We start from the raw sequence: 20841 nt of genomic DNA on the forward strand, positions 1-20841 counted from the left end.
TAAAAAAAAAAAAAAAGTTGTCCTCCATGTCACGAGACTCCGTATTAGACATGCGACTGATTTCTTACACATAAGGGGCTGCAGGGTAAACACTCAGGATATACACGAAAAAAAATAAATAAATAAAAAAAAAATATATATATATATAATATTTTAACAGTGGATCACACACAAGGACTGAATCTTTCATGATGCTGCCATGGTTTTCATGGATCTAGGTCTTTCAATAACAGTTTTTACCAGTGATTGGATCCATCTTGTATTGGGGGAATTCAGAGCCAAATGTGGGGTGATCAGCACATATAGAGGCTCCCTGAAGACCCAAAAGCGCACAGCGAGGTCAAAAATACTCTGTTGTAAAAAAGTCACAGTAAATAAGCAAGTGCTAGTCAAAAAAATGAAAAAAAATACAGGGTATTTAGTTAATGTTTTTTTTGCAAAAAAATGTATATTAAGCTGCTCCACCAATCGTCAAGGTATACCCATAATAGAGCAGTCCTATCTAATGAACATAATCCCTATCTGATATATTTAAAAACCTGATAATCTGTATAGTACCTGTATAAGCAGGGTTCAGAGAGAAAATATCCAGGTACTATACAGATTATCAGGTTTTTAGATATATCAGATAGGGATTATATACATTAGATAGGACTGCTCTATTATGGGTATACCTTGACGATTGGTGGAGAAGCTTAATATACATTTTTTTGCAAAAAAACGTATTAACTAAAAACTCTGTATTTTTTTCATTTTTTGACTAGCAGTTGCTTATTTACTGTAACTTTTTTACAATAGAGTATTTTTGACCTCGCTGTGCGCTTTTGGGTCTTCAAGTTTCTTGGTGGTGTGAACAGGTTTCTACAGACTTGTTCACTGTGCAAGTAGCCCATGTGTTTTTGGTTTTATAAAGGCTCCCTCCCTGGCTCAGCGTCACATCAGATCTAATATTGGCATCTGAACACATCTGTGAGACCTGAACTCAACCCTCCAAGCTTGGGAAACCATCACTATGCCAACACCAGACGATTTCAGCATGGAGAAGATATTAGAGATGGACACCAACATGGACTGTGGTCCAGGAGAAGGTGCACAGCGTGCCCCAGACATGACACCAAGTCAGGAGGAGAAAACCTCTGGGGAAAAGAAGAAAAATTACCAGCGATATCCAAAACCTCCATACACATACCTGGCCATGACTGCGCTGGTGATAATAAGTGTCCCAGACAAGAAGCTGAAGCTGTCGTAGGTCCGAGCAACTGGCGCAACAAAGAAAGAAGCAAGTGGCCATTGACTAAGGACATCAAAGGGTTATAGATCATTTAAGGCTGTACTTCTACCAACTTGTCAAACGAGACTGTTGCAACCAGTTTTTATCCAGGTTCAATGATTTAAGAATCTTTGTGTTGGTGCCCTACCCTCCATTTCTAATAAAATCGTAAAAGAAGTCACAATCTGATAAAACTTGGGAAAACGAAGGGAAAACGAAGAGCGCACAATAGAGTTTTAAGTGTAAAACCCAAACCAACATGGACCTGCTCACATGGTAGTGTAGCAGCAAAGCAACATGTATCAACTGCATATATCAGCTGCTGCAGGACACCAAAGGACTTGGAGAATTAACATATCCAGGTGAAGTGTCACTGGATGCGCTGGTGATCATATATACTATATTCAAGGGGTTTGTACTATAGTCGAGGGGTTCAAGAGAGGCCTGATGTCTTCCTGGAGCAGAACAATATTGTATCATACAATTATTAGGTTCTGTAAAAGGACGTAAATCTGGGGATTTATTATGATGGAATATAGGCTGAACTGGATGGACAAATGTCTTTTTTCGGCCTTACTAACTATGTCACTATGTTACTATGTTTATCATTATATCCAACGAATATTTTGCTTGGAAACTTTATTTAAACAGGTTTACATAGTCTGAAGGAAAACTTATAAATTATCAGCAGCGCATCCAGTAAAACTTCACCAGGATACGTTCAATCTGATAAAAGGGATTCACTGCTCTTAAAACATTCAGTCCTGAAGCAAGAAAATGTGCAGATTTTAGACAAGATCAGCAACTTCTTCCCCATCTTTACAGCAGGATACCAAGGATGGAAAGACTGTCAGACAACCTGTCCTGTAACGACTGCTTCAGAAAGATGACGACTCCTTGTGGTCATTACTGGGGCGATTCTGGTTTTTCATATATAAAGGGGAGAATATTGTAAGATGCATCGTTTTACAAGCTGGTTGAAATGGTGGAAATCGTACAAAGTCAAAATTGTGCATGGGGCAAGTTACATATGTAACGACTCCTTGTTCTCTTTTGGGCCTAAAACTATTACATGGTTGCTAACCAGTTCTAAACAAAGATCCTGGACTTCTCTACCATGATCCTTCCACCCTCTGCTCCCTCAAAGTCTTCACCCACACAAGGCACCGACCTGGATACAGACATTTAATGCAATTAATGTGTAGAATGGAAAGGTTGGAGCCTCATAGTAAAAAGGAAAACTATTGTGTGTACCTCTTCTACATGACCATATACACGCTCTGGAGAAACCCTCCACATATCCCCTATTGCTGCCTCATACAAAGTTATTACCACAATCCTGTCTTCTCTATGACCCCTATATAGAGTAGTGACTTTATACTGCAGAAGTCAGTTGTATTTGAACCTTTATCTGAATTTATTTTATTTTTAGATTCAAACCAGACTCCGGCCAAAGGAAACTTCTGGACAGTGGATGTGACTCGAATTTCCCCAGAGGCCATGAAGCTCCAGAATATGACGGTTAGCAGACAGAACATCCACCAGCTGGACTTGGCCCCAATTTTTATTCGTTGACATCCCTGCAGGTCTTGCAACCATTATCCTCTTCCAAACACTGAGCTCAACAGACCAGAACAAGAAGCCGCTGTTCCTGCCATCTCTCCATCTCCAGACCCCACTTCCAGTTTTCCATTGATCCTTTAGAACCTTCCAACATCTTGTTCTAGATGCTTTGCTCCTAATGGTTGCCTCTCCCAGTATACACCGGCTTGTGCTTCATCCCAACTTCCTATTCACACCCATCACCTTTTTATTCTAATACACTGACTTTTTGCCGACACTCATGTTCGGTTTTATTTCTTGCTTGATAAGTTATGCTTCTCTTGGTACATAAAAATAGAAATATAGGAAAAAATATTGGGAGGAAGAATCAACAAAAGAAAATTGCAATTCACAAATTATATTTCATCTATTGTTTGGATATGGAAAAATTTGTTTTCCACCAATGATCCGGTCTTCACAAGTTATTTGTTTAAAAAATAATTTTAGAGTAAAATTTACTTCAAAAATGGATAAACATAAAATCTCATTTCTGGAAACCCCTATTAACATGAAGGGTCTGACCTGTATAAGAATACAGTATGTCAAGAATTTTGCCTCCCTCTATGGAGAATCTCCGCACGCCCAGATGGATGAATGGTGAATATTAGTAATTAACATAAGAAATTAGTTTTCAAGGGTAAATGTGTCTCAAGAGACTGAAGCTCCTCGTTTGTGACTACATCTCATCTATTTACCATGAAAATAGGAACAAAATATAAACTTTTAATCATAATATAAAAATCCAGACCAGCATACAAAAAATGCAGACAAGACAAAGTGCTAGTGCTCTTGATCAACCGTGCTCATAAAAAAATGGTTTGATCTCACCACAGTTGTCTTTCAAACTTCTCTGTGAAGTCGTAGGGTCCTGCTGTGATTAAAAAAAATGGCTGAGGCTATATTTTACCAAAAGGTACACAAGGGGTATGAACCTCTGAGGGGGGAGACCATTGTGTCCAGAATTGGGAGTGTGAGCCACAATGAGTACCTATTTGGATAAAATCTTGAGACCATTTGTGGACACGCTCCCTTCCCACATCAGGGACACAATGGATCTCCTCCAAAAATTAGAGGGGATACCAATAGACAGGTTATGCTGGCTAGCATTGATGTAGACGCCTTGTACTCATCTATATCACATGATCCTGGCTCCTGGGGAGAACAAGATTTCCTTGGAGCTAGGGGCTGCCAGTTTGCAGACCATAATGAATTCGTAATGAACTTCCTTGACTTCGCATAGAGAAAACTATTTTCAATCAATGGCACAACCTTCCACCAGCTCAGGGGCACAGCCACGGGTAATCCATGTGCGCCCAGCTATGCAAATCTGTTCCTGGACTGGTGGGAGTACACCATTGTGTTTTCTGAGGTTTTGAGGGAATATACCCAGCTTATAGAACTATGGGTAAGACATATCGTCTGTTTTTGTCCTGTGGGGAGGTACTAGGGAAATGTTTGGATTATTTGCGGATATACCCAAAAATGAAATTGGTTCATGTGAGAGATGAGAGATGAGGGTTTTACCCTTCGTTGATGTTGTGATCTCGAAGTTGGGGAGGGTTGACACCCTTACTACATCAATATACAGAAAACCAACTTCCACAAATTATTAAGATTGGATAGTTCTCCATATTCCCAGCGAAATGGCATCCCTAAGGGCCAATATTTGAGGCTACATCGAAATTCCTCAGATAAAAGATTTTAAGGTAAAATCTGACAATTTAAGAACAAGATTTATGGCGAGGGGGAACCCCGATTGGGTTCTCAGGGAGGCTTTTGTATCAAGCTCAGAAAGCAAAGAGGGAGGATCTTTTGACACCACAGTAGAAAGACAATATAAACAAATTCACCTCATAATGATGTTTGATAATGGGGCTGTTGGGGGTCGAGTTCCCACCTCTGCACAGGGGGAATCTCGGGCCATCTCCGCTGCGGTCTCCCATTCTTCTCCTGCCGCAGTGGAGCCTGCTCAGCGGAGACGTCGGTCCCAATGCTCGTCGGTCTCCTACTCAATCCACACCTGTGGTGCAGATATTACATATTTGGCATGTTAGGTTATTTTCTCTTTTATTGGAAGATTTGGCTACCATGAATCCTTGAGTTAGCCCTTTGTGAAACATATGTCGGAGTGGGGGGCTCACCTACTTGGTATGTCTTAGGTCTATGATACAAGTAATCACAATCATTTCTTACCTATATCTCCTATATACAGTAGTGACTTATTGCTGAAATTACAGTTTGTTTTGTTTCAATTTCTGAAAGATCCACACAAGCCTCAGGCTAAATGAAGAGTCACATGGTGGACAGGGATCTTAACACAATGCTCAGAGTGGTTGGCTGCTCTCCTGACCCGAGCAAATATTTCTATGCTGCTGTCACACTTGGGTCAGGAGAGCTGCCAGAAAGTTTGAGCATTGTGATGCGATCTTTGTCTGAGCTACCCAGCAGTGTGACTTCTCTAAAGTAAACTTCTGGACAGGGGATACGATTCATTTCCGTCTGGGAGGTAATGAAGCTCCAGTTTCACTGGCTAATTAATCTTCTCCAGACCTCAAATCTTTCCCCAGTCTACACCCACTTTCTTTATCCAGCTCCCCATGTATTCACCTTTATGACTACCCATCACCATCTTATTCTATTCCTCCTCAGTGAAACACCTTTCCCGTGACCACAATAGTCTCTTCCCCAGTGGCCCATGGAAACAAGTTGCCCTTCCGTCAGTTTCCCCCTCTCCACTAGAACAGTGTTTGACATCCCAGGATACTCCATACCCGCTGGCAACTTACCCCACAACTTGCCTACTTTGGACACATCTTACGAAGACTGCAATCGCTGGAGAAAGACACTGGTCAGAAAAACTGAAGGATCAAAGCAAAGAGGAAGACCAGAAACCAAATGTCTGGACAATATCAAGATTATGGTGAAGACCCTGTAGACCCATCTAGGCTTGCACAAGATCAAAGTTCCTACAACTCATTCATCCATCAAGTTATGACTTGAGATCAGAACAGAGTTTAAAAAGAAAAAAGTTAGTAAAATTTATTCTCCTGTAAAGCCCAGCCTGTGACAATCTACAGTGCTGCAAGGCGGAAATATTACAGGATTTGGAATAAGCAATCAAATGATTTTTCCCCATGAATACGAAAAATGCCAGTGTAAAGTGAGAAGAAAATATACATTTAGTTCATTTTTTTAATCTTCCCCAATTTTCCAATTCTATTTTTTTCCTACTGTCTCAACTTTTTTCACTATTTTTCCCGTTTTTTTTTGTTGTCTATCACAATTTGGTTAATACACCAAATCGTCTGAATTTAGTCTTCACACATATTGGTCACACTAGTGATTATTTCTAGCCAGAGGCCTCTGCTGGGTGATTAATAAGATCGCTCACAGGGATGGTCACTTCTGGTGACTTGCACCTCACCAGGATCCTCTTGCCAGGGGACAGTTTTCCTCTAGTGCCAAAGTGCAAAGTCATTTCTGCACAATCAAAAAGGCACAATTTCAGGCAAAATAACCAATTAACCCCTTCATGACCTTGGACGTATAGGTATGTCCAAGGTCATGTCCCTGCCTTTGATGTGCTCTCTGGTGCTGAGCCTGCTTCATTCCCCACACATGATAGAGGATTTAATCAGCCATCAAATGCTTTTTCCAGCCACAGATGGATCCAATATTAACCCACAGCCAAGTTAAATGCCGCCCTCAATCACTGACAGGAGCATTCAACTTGCTCCAGGTGGTAGCGAGAAACACCACCCCTGTCACGCTGATTGGTTGAGATTATATATATATATATATATATATATATATATATATATATATATATATATATATATATATATATATATATATATATATATATATATATATATATATATATATATATATATATATATATATATATATATATATATATATATATATACACACACATATACACATATACATATATACATACATACACACATACATACACCTTCTCATTTAAAGATTTTTCTGTATTTTCATGACATTCACACTGAAGGCATCAAAACTATGAATTAACACATGTGGAATTATATACTTAAAGTGCGAAACTGAAATTGTCATATTCTAGGTTCTTCAAAGTAGCCACCTTTTGCTTTCATGACTGCTTTGCACACTCTTGGCATTCTCTTGATGAGCTTCATCAGGTGGTCACCATGAAAGGTCTTCCAACAATCTTGAAGGAAAGGAGTTCTCAGATGCTTAGCACTTGTTGGCCCTTTTGCCTTCACTCTGCAGTCCAGCTCACCCCAAACCATCTCGATTGGGTTCAACTCAGGCGACAGTGGAGGCCAGGTCACCTGCCGTAGCACCCAGTCACTCTCCTTCTTGGTCAAATAGCCCTTACACAGCCTGGACGTGAGTTTAGCGCCATTTGTCCTGTTGAAAAATAAATGATCCAACTAAACTCAAACCAGATGTAATAGCATGCCGCTGCAAGATGCTGTGGTAGCCATGCTGGTTCAGTATGCCCTCAATTTTGAATAAATCCCCAACAGTGTCACCAGCAGAGCCCCCCCCACACCATCACACCTCCTCCTCCATGCTTCACGGTGGGAACCAGGCATGTAGAGTCCAACCGTTCACCTTTTCTGCGTTGCACAGACACGGTGGTTGGAACCAAAGATTTCAAATTTGGACTCATCAGACCAAAGCACAGATTCCCACTGGTCTAATGTCCATTCCTTGTGTTCTTTAGCCCAAACAAGTCTCTTCTGCTTGCTGCCTGTCCTTAGCAGTGGTTTCCTAGCAGCTCTTTTATGAAGGCCTGCTGCACAAAGTCTCCTCTTAACAGTTGTTGTAGAGATGTGTCTGCTGCTAGAACTCTGTGTGGCATTGACCTGGTCTCTAATCTGAGCTGCTGTTAACCTGCGATTTCTGAGGCTGGTGACTCGGATAAACTTATCCTCAGAAGCAGAGGTGACTCTTGGTCTTCCTTTCCTGGGGCGGTCCTCATGTGAGACAGTTTCTATGTAGCACTTCATGGTTTTTGCCACTGCACTTGGGGATACTTTCAAAGTTTGCCCAATTTTCAAGACTGACTGACCTTCATTTCTTGAAGTAATGATGGCCGCTCGTTTTTCTTTACTTAGAATTTGTATTTTGGCAAGAAAAAAAGCAGCCAACAGTCTATTCAGTAGGACTATCAGCTGTGTATCCGCCAGACTACTGCACAACACAACTGATGGTCCCAACCCCATTTTTAAGGCAAGAAATAATAATAATAATAATAATAATAATTTTTATTTATATAGCGCCAACATATTCCGCAGCGCTTTACAAATTATAGAGGGGACTTGTACATACAATAGACATTACAGCATAACAGAAATACAGTTCAAAACAGATACCAAGAGGAGTGAGGGCCCTGCTCGTAAGCTTACAAACTATGAGGAAAAGGGGAGACACGAGAGGTGGATGGTAACAATTGCTATAGTTATTCGGACCAGCCATAGTGTAAGGCTTGGGTGTTCATGTAAAGCTGCATGAACCAGTTAATTAATTTTTTTTTTTTTTTTAATATAGGCCACACAGGGATCGTTAGGTTAATGCATTGAGGCGGTAGGCCAGTCTGAACAAATGAGTTTTTAGGGCACGCTTAAAACTGTGGGGATTGGGGATTAATCGTATTATCCTAGGTAGTGCATTCCAAAGAATCGGCGCAGCACGTGTAAAGTCTTGGAGACGGGAGTGGGAGGTTCTGATTATTGAGGATGCTAACCTGAGGTCATCAGCGGAGCGGAGGGCACGGGTAGGGTGGTAGACTGAGACCAGGGAGGAGATGTAGGGTGGTGCTGAGCCATGGAGTGCTTTGTGGATGAGGGTAGTAGTTTTGTACTGGATTCTTGAGTGGATGGGTAACCAGTGTAATGACTGGCACAGGGTAGAGGCATCGGTGTAACGGTTGGTGAGGAATATGATCCTGGCAGCAGCATTCAGGACAGATTGGAGCGGGGAGAGTTTGGTAAGAGGGAGGCCGATTAGTAGAGTTACAATAGTCCAGACGAGAATGAATAAGTGAAGCAGTGAGAGTTTTTGCAGAGTCGAAAGTAAGAAAAGGGCGAATTCTAGAAATGTTTTTGAGATGCAGGTAAGAAGAGCGAGCCAGTGATCGGATGTGGGGGGTGAATGAAAGGTCAGAATCAAGGATGACCCCAAGGCAGCGGGCATGTTGCTTTGGAGTAATGGTGGAACCGCAAACGGAGATGGCAATGTCAGGCAAAGGTAGGTTAGTAGAGGGAGAGAACACGAGGAGTTCAGTTTTTGACAGGTTTAGTTTCAGATAGAGGGAGGACATGATGCAAGACAAGAAATCCCACTTATTAAACCTGTGAGGGCACACCTGTGAAGTGCAAACCATTCCCGGAGACTACCTCTTGAAGCTCATCAAGAGAATGCCAAGAGTGTGCAAAACAGTCATCAAAGCAAATGGTGGCTACTTTGAAGAACCTAGAATATAAGACATAATTTCAGTTTCACACTTTTTTGTTAAGTATATAATTCCTCATGTTAATTCATAGTTTTGATGCCTTCAGTGTGAATTTACATTTTTCGTAGTCATGAAAAATCTTTAAATGATAAGGTGTGTCCAAACTTTTGGTCTGCGCCAAAATTAAAAAAAAAAAAATATATATATATATTTACAAAAAAAAGTAAAGTTTTTATTATGGTACATATGACAAAACAAGTAAAACCGCAAAAATCAAACACATTTGGTATCAAAGTCCATAGAAAACTAATGGGCATTAAAATTATTCAAAACACAAAAGTAAAAAAAGCAAACAAACTAATAAAAAAGAAAATCTAGTTTCTACACTTAAAAAAAATCAAACAAAAAACACATGCAAAGCAGACAAAACGTCATAGAAACTCCAAAATTCTACCAATGAATAATACACAGCATGCCATGCAAAAATTTACTGGAAGGAAAAATAAATAAATAAATAAATAAATAAATAAATAAAAATCGGAGTAGTTGTTCAGTGGTAACCCCATCCGTGTCCCCTTAACCCCTTAGTGACCGCCGATACGCCTTTTAACGGCGGCCGCTAAGGGTACTTAAACCACAGCGCCGTCAATTAACGGCGCTGTGGAAAAAGTGAATAGCGCCCCCCAGAGTCGGATTTTCTCCGGGGTCTCGGCTGCCGGGGGTAGCCAAGACCCCAGAGAACATGATTCGGGGGGGGTTTACCCACCCCGCATTTGCGATCGCCGGTAATTAACCGTTTACCGGCGATCGCAAAAAAAAAAAAAAAAAACGCGATCTCTTTAATTTCTCTGTCCTCCGATGTGATCGCACATCGCAGGACAGAAAAGGGGTCCCAGGTAGCCCCCCAATACTCACCTATCTCCCCCGGTGCTCCTCGTGGCTCCCGGTGGGCGCCGCCATCTTCAAAATGGCGGGCGCATGCGCAGTGCACCCGCCGGCCGGCCCCGCGAGAATCTTTGGGGTCTCGGCTGCCGGGGGTAGCAGAGTCCCCAAAGAGCATGATCGGGGTCTGTTTTACCGACCCCCGTTTTGCGTTCGCCGGTAATTAACTGTTTACCGGCGACCGCAAAAAAAAAAAAAAGTAAAGTCTAATTCTCTGTCCTCTGATGTGATTGCACATCAGAGGACAGAGAAATAGGGGGATTCGGGGACCCTAGCATACTCACCTGTGTCCCTGGATCCTCCTGGCCGCCGGCAAAAGAAAATGGCGGGCGCATGCGCAGTGCGCCCGCCATCTGTCTCCATCTGCTGGCCGGCAGGAGAACAGCAGTTGGGGCTAAAATTAGGGTTAGGCTTCTTTCACACTTACGTCGGTACAGGGCCATCGCAATGCGTCGGCCCCACATACCGATGCACGTTGTGAAAATTATGCACAACGTGGGCAGCGGCTGTAGTTTTTCAACGCATCCGCTGCCCAATCTATGTCCTGGGGAGGAGGGGGCGGAGTTACGGCCACGCATGTGCGGTCAGAAATGGCGGATGCGACGTACAAAAAAACGTTTCATTGAACGTTTTTTGTGCCGACGGTCCGCCAAAACACAACTGATCCAGTGCAAAATGGACGTTACGTGTGGCCATCCGTCACAATCCGTTGGCAATACAAGTCTATGGGCAAAAAACATCCTGCGGGCACATTTGCAGGATCCGTTTCTTGTCCAAAACGACGGATTGCGACGGATGCCAAACGATGCAAGTGTGAAAGTAGCCTTAGGGCTAGGGTTAGGGTTGGGGCTAAAGTTAGGGCTAGGGTTGGGGCTAAAGTTAGGGTTAGAGTTGGGATTAGGGTTACGCTTGGGATTAGGGTTAAGGTTAGGGTTGTGATTAGGGGTGTATTGGGATTAGGGTTAGGTTTGAGGTTAGGGTTGAGATTAGGATTAGGGGTGTGTTGGATTTAGGGTTTTGATTAGGGTTATGGTTAGGGTTGACATTAGGGTTGTTTTGGGGTAAGGGTTGTGATTATGGTTAGGGTTAGTGATTAGGATTATGGATCAGGTTGGGATTAGGGTTAGGGGTGTGTTGGGGTTAGGGTTGGAGCTAGAATTGGGGGGTTTCCACTGTTTAGGTACATCAGGGGGTCTCCAAACACGATAGCCAATTTTGCGCTCAAAAAGTCAAATGGTGCTCCCTCCCTTCTGAGCTCTGCCGTGCGCCCAAACAGTGGGTTACCCCCACATATGGGGCATCAGCGTACTCGGGATAAATTGGACAACAACTATTGCAGTCCAATTTCTCCTGTTACCCTTGTAAAAATAAAAACTTGGGGGCTACAATATCTTTGTGGAAAAAAAAATATTTTTTATTTTCACGACTCTGCATTCTAAACTTCTGTGAAGCACTTGGACATTCAAAGTTCTCACCACACATCTAGATAAGTTCCTTGGGGGCTCTAGTTTCCAAAATGGGGTCACTTGTGGGGGATTTCTACTGTTTAGGCACATCAGGGGCTCTCCAAACGCGACATGGCGTCCAATCTCAATTCCAGCCAATTCTACATTGAGAAAGTAAAACAGCACTCCTTCTCTTCCAAGCTCTGCGGTGCGCCCTAACAGTGGTTAACCCCCACATATGGGGTATTGACGTACTCAGGAGAAATTAAACCACAAAAGTTGTTGTGCAATTTCTCCTGTTACCCTTGTGAAAATAAAAATGTGGGCGAAAAGATCATTTTTGTGTAAACAAAAGCGATTTTTTATTTTCACGGCTCTACAATATAAACTTCCGTGAAGCACTTGGGGGATCAAAGTGCTCACCACACATCTAGATAAGTTCCTTAAGGGGTCTAGTTTCCAAAATGGGGTCACTTGTGGGGGGAGTTTCCACTGTTTAGGCACATCAGGGGCTCTCTAAACGTGACATGGCGTCCGATCTCAATTCCAGCCAATTCTGCATTGAAAAAGTCAAACGGCGCTCCTTCACTTCTAAGTTCTGCGGTGCGCCCAAAAAGTGGTTTACCCCCACAGATGGGGTATTGGCGTATTCAGGAGAAATTGAACAACAAAATTTATGGTTACATTTCTGTTTTTACACTTGTGAAAATAAAAAAAATGGTTCTGAATTAAGATGTTTGCAAAAAAAAGTTAAATGTTCATTTTTTCCTTCCACATGGTTTCAGTTCCTGTGAAGCACGAAAAGGGTTAATAAACTTCTTGAATGTGGTTTTGAGAACCTTGAGGGGTATAGTTTTTAGAATGGTGTCACACTTCGTTATTTTCTATCATATAGACCCCTCAAAATGACTTCAAATGTGATGTGGTCCCTAAAAAAAAATGGTGTTGTAAAAATGAGAAATTGCTGGTCAACTTTTAACCCTTATAACTCCCTAACAAAAAAAAAATTTTGTTTCCAAAATTGTGCTGATGTAAAGTAGACATATGGGAAATGTTATTTATTAACTATTTTTCGTGACATATCTCTCTGATTTAAGGGCATAAAAATACAAAGTTTGAAAATTGCAAAATTTTAAAAATTTGCCATATTTCCGTTTTTTCATAAATAATCGCAAGTAATATCGAAGAAATGTTACCACTAACATGAAGTACAATATGTCACGAAAAAACAGTCTCAGAATCAGCGGGATCCGTTGAAGCGTTCCAGAGTTATAGCCTTATAAAGTGACAGTGGTCAGAATTGCAAAAATTGGCCCGGTCATTAAGTACCAAATTGACTCTGTCACTAAGGGGTTAAAATACAACAACAAAAACAAGCATCAGCCTTGTGTTACTGCATGAGTAGTATGAAAACGAGATTCTCCCAGGCCAATGATTACAGGAAGTGTTGAACTGTATTTTAATGAAATTTCGTGGTTTAAAAAAAAAAAAAAATAAAAAATAAAAAATTGTCCTCCATATCACCAGACTCAGTCTTAAATATGCGACTGATTTCTTACACATAAGGGGCTGCAGGGTAAACACTCAGGATATACACGAAAAAAAAAATAATATTTTAACAGTGGATCACACCCAAGGACTGAATCTTTAATCATGCTGCCATGGTTTTCATGGATCTAGGTCTTTCAATAACAGTTGAGATTTTACCAGTGATTAGATCCATCTTGTATTGGGGGAATTCAAAGCCGAATGTGGAGTGATCAGCAGATATAGAGGCTCCTTCCGAGGCTCAGGGTCACATCAGATCTAATATTGGCATCTGAAGACATCTGAGACCTGAACTCAACCCTCCAAGCTTGGGAAACCATCAATATACCAACACCAGACGATTTCAGCATGGAGAAGATATTAGAGATGGACACCAACATGGACTGTGGTCCAGGAGAAGGTGCACAGCGTGCCCCAGACATGACACCAAGTCAGGAGGAGAAAACCTCTGGGGAAAAGAAGAAGAATTACCAGCGATATCCCAAACCTCCATACACATACCTGGCCATGACTGCGCTGGTGATAATAAGTGTCCCAGACAAGAAGCTGAAGCTGTCGCAGGTAAGAGCAAATGGCGCAACAAAGAAAGAAGCAAGTGGCCATTGACTAAGGACAGCAAATGGTTATAGATAATTTAAGGCTGTACTTCTACCAAGTTGTCAAACTAGACTGTTGCAACCAGTTTTTATCCAGGTTCAAAGATTTAAGAATCTTCTTGTTGGTGCTTTACCCTCCATTTCTAATACAATAGTAAAAGAGAAGTCACAATCTGATAAAAGTTGGGGAAACTGGGAAATGGAAGAGCGCACAGTAGAGTTTTAAAGTGTAAAACCCAAACCAACATGGACCTGCTCACCTGGTGGTGTTGCAGAAAAGCAACATGTATCAACCGCATATATCAGCTGCTGCAGGACACCAAAGGACTTGGATATAATGATCATCAGCGCATCCAGTGACACTTCACCTGAATATGTTCATTCTCCAACGAATATTTTGCTTGGAAACTTTATTTAAACAGGTTTACTTAGTCTGAAGGAAAACTTATAAATTATCAGCAGCGCATCCAGTAAAACTTCACCCGGATACGTTCAATCTGATAGAAGGGATTCACTGCTCTTAAAACATTCAGTCCTGAAGGAAGCAAATTTGCAGATTTTAGACAAGATCAGCGACTTCTTCCCCATCTTTACAGCAGGATACCAAGGATGGAAAGACTGTCAGACAACCTGTCCTGTAACGACTGCTTCAGAAAGATGACGACTCCTTGTGGTCATTACTGGGGCGATTCTCTAATGGACATTGCTGGTTATTCATATATAATGGGAGATTTATTAATATTGTAAGATGCATTGTTTTACAAGATGGTAGAAATGGGGAAATTGTACAGAATCAAAATTGTGCATGGGGCAAGTTACATTTGTAACGACTCATTCTCTTTTGGGCCTAAAACAATTACATGGTTGCTAACAAGTTCTAAACAAAGATCCTGGACTTCTCTACCATGATCCTTCCACCCTCTGCTCCCTCAAAGTCTTCACCCACACACAAGGCACCGACATTTAAAAGCAATTATTGTGTAGAAAGGAAAAGTTTGAGCCTCATAGTAAAAGGACACCTATTGTGTGTACCTCTTCTACATGACAATATACACATTCCAACTGTCCTCCGGAAGATGCCGGAAGATAGAGCGAGAGTACTTCTTATTGTGCCCTATTGGCCAAGAAGGAGTTTGTTTCTGCTTCTGGGGATTATGGCAGAGGAACAGCCAGTGCTCCTGCCACAGAGGGAAGATCTTATCCACCAAGGTCCAGTCTTCCATCAGAATCCAGGGAGTCTTCATCTGTCAGCTTGGATCCTGAGCGGGCCATCCTGAGGGCTCGAGGATTATCTGACCAGGTCATATCCACAATCTAATCCAGCCGAAAACCAGTTACGTCTGCAATCTACTTTAAGGGTATGTGCACACGTACGGATTTTTAGCGTTTTTTTTCCAGAATTTCCCAATAAAAACGCTATAAAAATCGCTAAAAAAATGCAAACATTATGCATCCTATCATTTAGAATGCATTCCGCATTTTTTGTGCATATGTTTGCGTTTTTTCCGCAAAAAAAACAAGCATGTTCATTATTTTTGCGGATTTTTTTGCGGATTTCCCATTAAATTGGAGTGTCCGGAAAAAAATGCAAAAATTCCGCAAAAAAAACACGTCAAAAACGCACAAAATCCGCGCAAAAAAGCATGCAGATTTCTGGCAGAAATCTCCGGATTTTGTCAGGAAAAAATCCTGACGTGTGCACATAGCCTAAAATCTGGAAAAGGTTCTGTCTGGAGGGTGGCAGGTCCGACCTTTCTGGAAAAAGGCCAGATTTCCAAATGGTCTTAGATTTTCTGCAGGCAGGCTTTAAGAAGTGACTTCTACCCAGTACCCTAAAAGTCCAGATCTCAGCCTTAAGAACCTTCCTTGACTATTCCCTAGCTTCTCATCCATGGGTAATAAGCTTCGTCAGGGCAATTCAGCGTTTGCGCCCCACGATCAGGTGTTCAGTTTCCCTTTGGGACCTAAATCTAGTTCTTTCCTATGCTCAGACCCTATAATTTCTGGGAACCAGATATCCATCTCGCATCTAACTATGAAGGTGGCATTCTTAGTGGCCATCACCACCGCAAAACGGATAAGGGAAATTCAGGCCTTGTCCATTCGAGACCCATACCTCCGAACTTGCTTATGCTTATTTTTGTAAATAGTCATTTGTATCTGTTTGTGGTAAAGCTGTGTACTTGGGAAAGCTCATCCCAGGAACAGATGCTATGATCTTCAACTGCTGTAACAGGAGGAGGCAGTATATCGGGGCTGTGCCACTAACCGTTCTTGACAGAGATCAGAGTGGAGTGGTCATGTCATTGAGGCTGCAATGCACCCTTACTGAGCACCAAAAAATAGAAACATCTAAATTTTATGGTAAGAGATTTATTAATTAAATGGGAAATTGATGTCGCTTAAGAGACTATGAACAGATACTGTATTTAGCTAATTCAATTACCAAATTCTTCTCATTTCATTACTTTTATGCTCATTCATATACCAAATATGGGACAAAAATATATATTTCTTCTAAATTTGGCTAGAAAGGTGGATTTTATCCACTTTTCCAGGAAAGGTCAAAATCTGATTTATTGGAATGAAATTGAAGCACTGATGAAGTAGTAAATCCATATTATGTGTGACGGGGAAGAGCAAAATTGAAAGACACCGTCCACCTGTCTTCTTGGAAAACATCAATAAATGGATTGACTCCAAATTACAGCCTTTAGTTGAGGGCTTGTGTTATGGACCTGGTGGTTAGGAGCACCCGGCACGACCTGATAGTTAAACTGACACAGGACAAGCTCTAGGATGTGGGAGCTCTGCTGACCGCAACCCCTAATACTATCACAACAATTAGCAATAGCCGTGGAGCGTTCCTGACTCTCCCTAGACGCCTCTTCACAGCCTAAGAGCTAGCTAGCCCTAGAGATAGAAAATAAAGCCTACCTTGCCTCAGAGGAATTCCCCAAAGGAAAAGGCAGCCCCCCACATATATTGACTGTGAGTAAAGATGAAAGTCACAAACGCAGAAATGAAACAAGTTTCAGCAAAGGGAGGCCAGACTTACTAAATAGACAGAGGATAGGAAAGGTAGCTTTGCGATCAGCACAAAAAACTACAAAAGACCACACAGAGTGTGCAAAAAGACCTCCGCACCGACTAACGGTGCGGAGATGCCACTCTGCATCCCAGAGCTTCCAGCTAGTAAGGCAAAATCATGATATCCAGCTGGACAAGGCAACAATGAACAAATAATAACTGGCAGGAACTTAGCTTCTGCTGGAGTAGACAGGTCACCAGAAAGATCCAAGAGCGAACTGAACAAATGCAGGAACATTGACAGCTGGCATGGAGTAACAATCTGAGTGGAGTTAAATAGAGCAGCCAACCAAAGGATAAATCACGTCACCTGTGGAAGGAACCTCAGAAGCAGCAGCTCCACTCACAGCCACCAGAGGGAGTCCATGGACAGAACTCGCCGAAGTACCATTCACGACCACAGGAGGGAGTTCGACAACAGAATTCACAACAGGCTTGCCATCGTTTTTAAAGGATACTGGTGATTTGTTAAGACAGGTGGAGGGAATATGTCTTGATAACGATATGATGCTGGTAACGGGTGACATTGAGTCCTTAGACCGTCCTCGTGCCGGATGCTGGTATATAAGGGCAGTTACATTTTATTTGGGTACCTCTAATCTGCCAAAGGACATTATTGACTTAGTGATCCAGTTGCTTGGCTTCACCTTGACGCACAATTTGTTTTTATGGGGTCCTTCTTCCTTCAGCTCCAAGGAACAGCCATGGGGGGCATCCTTCGCCCTGGCTTACTCCAATCTGTTCCTGGGGCTGTGGGAGAGGGACCTCTCCCTGCCAGATCAGTCGTTGCCGCCGATGTGCCGCGTCCTTTCTTGGATGCGGTACATCAACGACATTTTACTGATCTGGCAGGGGTCTGAGAAGGACCTCCGGGACTTCATGGTGTCACTTGATGATAATACATTTAATATTTATGTTACCTTTAAATATGGTATTAACACCATGGAGTTCCTTGATGTCACACTCAAACAGGATATACATGGGGAGATACAGACAGATATCTTCCGAAAACCAACGGCCACCAACAGCTCTTGCATGCTACCTCCTCCCATCCTGGCCACATGGTTAAGTCCATTCCCACCGGACAATTTTTGCACCTTCGTAGGTTGTGCTCAACGGATGCGGATTTCGTCAAACAAGCGGAAGATCTTAAAGATCGACTAATTGAGCGTTGTTATAGTAACCGTAAGATAAAGATGGCGTACAATAGAGCAAGGTTTTCTACTCGGCATACATTGCTCTATGAAACTAGGAGGGACAAAAGTAATGATGAGGTGGTTCTTTTGTCACAAATTTCATTCTCATTTCCCTCATATGAGAAGGGCTTTGGAGAGATCCTGGCACATCCTGAAAGCGGATCCGGTAATTTCCAGATTCCTCCCTGAGAGGGCATCAGTCACAGCTAGGCGATCCAGAAATTTACGTGACCATTTGGTCCATAGTCATTACATAAGTGAGACAACTACAACGTTTTTGGATAAAATGGCGGGGAAGTATGGTTATGCCCCTTGTGGGTGTTGTGTTGCGTGCTCCAGCATTGATCGGTGTAAATGTATAATAATGCTGAGGGATCACGTCAGTTTAATATAAAAAAATGGATTACGTGCATTGACAAAAATGTAATATATTATGCCGTATGCCCGTGTGGTAAAATCTACGTGGGCATGACGATACGGCAATTCAAAATACGGGCTAGGGAGCACGTATGCGGCATTATGGCAGCAGCCACGGAATCTGACACATCCATGTTAAAAACACTTCCCCACCAGTTTAAGGATCACCACAACTGACGGTGCCCTCCTTAGATTCCACGGGATTGATAAAATAGATGCTGGTATCCGCGGTGGGGGAATTTCAAAACGTTTGGCCCAATTGGAGTCCAGATGGATTTGGACCCTGAACATGGTCCATCCATCTGGGCTCAACGAAAATGTGAGCTTTGCTCCATTCTTATGATCATCCATTCTCTGATCACCACCCATCTGCTTGTTTAGTGATTATTTGTGTTTCTGGCCCTGTGGTCTTTGTAATTGTTACCCTGCGTTTTTTATTTTAATTGTTTTTATATACTTTTATTGTAGTTCCCGAGTGTCTCCTTTATATTTCGACTGAAGATTCGGTGTCAAGTTAAGAGACAAGTGATTGAGATAATCCAATTCAAGACATTATGAAAATAAACGGATATTTCTTCATGTAACTGTGTCCTATTGTCTTGACATGTATTGAGCCATCTGAGACTCAGTCGTTTGTTTTTTTGTTTTGTTTTTGTTACATATTTGTATGCCCTGTTCCCCATTCCCTATTTGTTGTATACGCATACATTTTTCATCTGGTGACTTTGTTTGGGTCTAACAGGGGTTGCACTGTGTGACCACACCTATTTCTGCTCTGCTGGGGTAAGTGGTGCTCCCGTACCTGTGCACGCTTGTCTCACTGTCTCTGCGCCCCCGGGCGTCTTGGCGTCTTTCCGTGGCGAGCGGTGTCCTTGCAGGACCTGCCGTCACGTGACGCCGCGGTTGCCGGGGAGATGCGCGTGTCACTTCCGGTTGGATCCGTGACTTCTGGTTGGTGGCCACGCTTTGCTGGCCGGCATTCTGCGGTGTAGGTATATAAGGTGGGACATTACATGGGATTGCAGGCCCCCTTGGAAGAAGGAAGGTCTGAAACGCGCGTCGGGGCGGACGGACCGGGTCATTGGTAGATTGGTGCCCGTTATCGCCTATACTCTGGTAATTATGGTTATGACATTATTGTGAGGCGGTTACCTAATACCAAGCATGGTGCTGCGGTTACTCACTGTGGTACTGAGCGCAGGCTTGATAGGGCTGTAATTGTTATTAACCCTTTTGTTTGTTTGGGGTCTCTATGGTTATAATTGTGCTTTTGCCCTTACGTGAGGTTATAGTTTTTCTGCCTCACTTATTTCCAATGTCCCGGTGTGTTCTGACATTTACAACATTCCAAAATGTATGTTCAATCTTCTTGCATATTTTCCTCTTACGCGTTGTTGGTTGACCTAATTTTTTTTGGTCATTTTTAACTAATAAATTATAATTTTCTGTACATTACTTGGACCCTTTAGTCATTTTGTTGCGTGGATTTTCGTACATACAGAAGTAGGCAGAGCTTCAGGAAGGAAGAAGGGTGGAAGTACGCTGCCATCTGCAGCCCTCCTGAATGCAAATGTGAACCCGGCCTTATGGCGGATTCAATCTCTCACCCCAGCAACAAATGTGGTGGAGTTGGCTTGCTCCTGTCAGATACCGGCTTCTTTACCCAAGTTCCACTACCACCCTCCGCTACTCTTCCCTTGTTTGACGTGCACTGTCCGCATCTACTCTCCCTCCAACCTCCCGCTGGCCGCCATCTACCACCCCCAGAAATAGCCATCTTCACCTCTCGACCACTTCACCACTTGGCTACTTTATTTCCTTTCTGCTGACATCCCCACTATAATGGATGACTTCAACATCCCCTTGTCACTTCCACCTCCGCTTCCTCTAAACTTCTATCACTTACTGCCTCCTTTGGCCTCAATGGTCCTCCACAGCCACACACTGGGCCTTATATTCACCCGCCTCTGTTCCCTTGCCAGTCTCACCATCTCACCCTTCCCCCTGTCTGACCACAACCTACTGACATTCTCTTCCCTTTCCTAGTGCGCAACCCCCACTCCACAAAATCACTCACCTTCACAGAAATCTCTAACATCTCAATTGAAACTCACTCCGAGTCGCTTCTCCCTCTTACAGACATATATTCCTTACATGACAGATGCTGCTGCCACTTTATATAACACCACAATAACAGCAACATTCGATTCAGCAGCCCCCTCACGCACAGCAAAACTCATACAATCAACAGGCAACCTTGGCTGACCAGCCTGACCAA

General features: G+C 42.5%; 1 pseudogene; it reads left to right on the top strand.

Moving 5' to 3' along the window:
• Positions 1–1012: 1012 nt before the first annotated feature.
• LOC138643490 (forkhead activin signal transducer 3-like) lies at positions 1013–5524 on the top strand (annotated as a pseudogene).
• The last annotated feature ends 15317 nt before the right edge of the window (positions 5525–20841 follow it).

Source organism: Ranitomeya imitator, chromosome 6 (assembly GCF_032444005.1).
Source record: "Ranitomeya imitator isolate aRanImi1 chromosome 6, aRanImi1.pri, whole genome shotgun sequence".
Lineage (NCBI taxonomy): Eukaryota > Metazoa > Chordata > Amphibia > Anura > Dendrobatidae > Ranitomeya > Ranitomeya imitator.